The sequence below is a fragment of the Sinocyclocheilus grahami genome, unplaced genomic scaffold (assembly GCF_001515645.1).
Source record: "Sinocyclocheilus grahami isolate Dianchi unplaced genomic scaffold, SAMN03320097.WGS_v1.1 scaffold1923.1, whole genome shotgun sequence".
In the NCBI taxonomy this organism is placed as follows: Eukaryota; Metazoa; Chordata; class Actinopteri; order Cypriniformes; family Cyprinidae; genus Sinocyclocheilus; species Sinocyclocheilus grahami.
In genome coordinates, this window is record NW_015507102.1 from 214,248 (window position 1) to 216,738 (window position 2,491).

Below are 2,491 nucleotides of genomic sequence, written 5' to 3' on the forward strand. Positions count from 1 at the left end.
AAAAGGCAGGCTAAGCCCCCCCCCCCCCCACCCCCAAAAAAAAAAAAAAAAGCAGAGGAAGAGGTTTTTTTTCCAAGCCCAGCGGGGTTTTTCCATTTGTGTATATTCTACTTGAAACGCAATAAAATGCAAAAAATACAATTATCCAAATAATGCCTTGTCTCTGTTTTTTCTTGAAAACCATTTTGCACCCCCCTTCCGATCTCTCGGGCGCACCCCCCGTTGAGAACCACTGGTCTAAAGGATAGCATAAAAATAACCATATTGATATTACAATAAAAATAGTTCAAAGCAAATGTTGTCACATTTCTGTGACTAGTTGTGTGTGTTTGTTTCAGAGTTGCAGGTGATTTGCTGATGTGCGTGGTTTGCACCTGAACTGGATTATGGCACTTTATAAGGGACTCAGCCAAACAGACATGCCCGCGTTATTGTTTGTTGGTTCCTCTTGAGACTTCTGATGAGCTGCCGGGATGCGAGGGTGACGGAGGATCAAAGTGGCCACGGGTTTCATGTCTTGACTGTCTACCCTCTGTATTTTACGTTGTTTGGATTGTCACTGTTTGTACTTACATTCATTTGCTGACATACTGACGTACATTTACACTGATAACGCATTTCACGCTTATTTCTTTAGTTAAATAAATATTGTCAAGCTGCAGCTGTGTGTGGTGTCTACCTTATTTTGTTGCGGTTTGGTTATAATTGTAACAATGTGTACACATTCATCTGATCTAATATCTGATTTTATGGCTGTTTGAGAAAAAAAAATATTATTATTATTATTTATAAGTGTATAAGTGTTACCCTTTACTTAAAGCAGACATAGAACACTTATAAATAATAAGACCACATTATAAAGCCTTTTGGATGTATTCATGAAGACTTTGAAGATTCATGAAGATTTGGCAAGATATGAGAATTATAATACATTATAACTATGAGAAATATAATTCATTGTAACTGAAGTGAATGCAACATGTTCACTGTGTTATAAATCATCATACTCTTAAAAGCTATAACCACAAATAAGTATTATAATACATTAAAACTGTTCTTATGATTATTTATGAGATGATACAACATATTATACGTTTTTTTATAATGCATTTTTCATTCAATATATACGAATACCCTTATAATGTATTATAAATATGGGCTTCATAGAAAGTGTTACCGCTTTTTTTTGCAGCAGCAGCACCTTTTCTTTGCAAGAGCCACAACAATAAAACAAAACTAATAGTTTGCGAATAATTTGTACATTTGTTATTACAGTATACTTATTATAAAGTGTTACCGATGTATCCATTAAAAACTTTTAAGTAACTTAAATAAGCACAAATGTCAGGGCAGCATATCCAAGGCCCAAAAAATGCCTCAGGGTCAACTCCTGTTCATAACTCATCTGTGCATTTATGCTCAACACTGCAGCAAATCGTTCATGAATCAAACTGATCCAGTTCAACTCACTGACTCAATGATCCGGTCACAGCGTTTGTCAAGTTATCAACACACTGAATCTGTTCTACTGAAATTAGGCAGAAACCAAGAGTAATATATGATCCTCAGAGCTGAGGATTTCACTGATGAAGTGAAAATAAATTGATTGTAAGGAAAGGGAACAGTTTTAAAACAGTTCACTGAAACATAATGTTCAAAGAAGTCATTAAGAAATGTAGGTATTATTTCGTTCTCATAACTGGAAAACAGCATTACAAAATCCCAGGTTTTCCGGGATGGTTGGGAAGCCTGATTGTTTTCTCATCAGGTTTTTTGAGTAGGTGTTGCCTGTCTTGTGTTCTTGAAGAAAATGCCACTGATACAATCATACTACAATATAGACTGGAAATATCTGCTAGCTATAGTTAAGAAACACTTATTCTTCCACATATTTAATCATAGTGATTCAGTGAAAGTGAAATTCAAACCTCAGGATGTTCAGTCGACAGTGTGAACTCTTCAGTCCATCAGAGAGCAGCTTCACTCCTGAATCCTGCAGGCCATTGTTACTCAGGTCCAGCTCGAAAGTGAAATTCAAACCTCAGGATGTTCAGTCGACAGTGTGAACTCTTCAGTCCATCAGAGAGCAGCTTCACTCCTGAATCCTGCAGGTGATTGTTACTCAGGTCCAGCTCTGTCAGATGAGAGTTTGATGATTGTAGAGCAGAAGACAGAGTTTCACAGCATGCTTCATCAAGACCACAGCTGTCAAATCTGACAAAACAACGTTTAGACAGATTATTTTCTGATGTTCAGTGATTCTGCAATAACTAATTGTAGCCTTCATAATCCAGACAGGAAAATATTTCACCATTTAATTGTTTAGTGATGTAGAACAAAACAGCAACTTTTAATTAAACAGCAGTCAGTGAAATTACTCACAGGGCTTTTCTGCAGCATCTCACAGCTGGAATGAGTCTTGTGTAGTTTGAAGATGATGTGAACCTCTTTGGGTTGAACTCATCCAGCACCTTCTCAGACATCAGCAGTA

At 36.7% G+C, this 2,491-nt stretch overlaps 1 long non-coding RNA gene across 1 annotated transcript in view; it reads right to left on the reverse strand.

Moving 5' to 3' along the window:
* LOC107573365 (uncharacterized) overlaps positions 1-1,996 on the reverse strand; it is a 9,481-nt gene extending 7,485 nt beyond the window's left edge. The window contains exon 1 of the long non-coding RNA XR_001607495.1: positions 1,929-1,996. This is a non-coding gene — a long non-coding RNA (uncharacterized lncRNA). The remainder of the gene's footprint in view (positions 1-1,928) is intronic.
* Positions 1,997-2,491: the final 495 nt, after the last annotated feature.